Source organism: Dama dama, chromosome 22 (genome assembly GCF_033118175.1).
Source record: "Dama dama isolate Ldn47 chromosome 22, ASM3311817v1, whole genome shotgun sequence".
Classification (NCBI taxonomy): domain Eukaryota; kingdom Metazoa; phylum Chordata; class Mammalia; order Artiodactyla; family Cervidae; genus Dama; species Dama dama.
Genome location: NC_083702.1, coordinates 24,913,687 through 24,913,920, shown reverse-complemented (window position 1 = coordinate 24,913,920; position 234 = coordinate 24,913,687).

The window sequence follows — 234 nt, the reverse complement described above, 5'->3', positions numbered from 1 at the left end:
CTGAGACCCTCCTTTCTCTGCATTCTCCCTTCAAGCAAATATGGTAACTGGATGGTTCCCATTCATGCGTTTCCTCAGAAGAGGTGGGCAGAGCTCAGTACAGGAGGTTTTACATCATTGGGAGCAGTTTCACCCCCCTGTTTCAGTGCAAATGCTAGAAAAATCTCAATTTATTTATTTATTTTTTAATAAGCATGTTCTTTTTTTTTTTTTTAATTTGCTTTGCTGTGACTT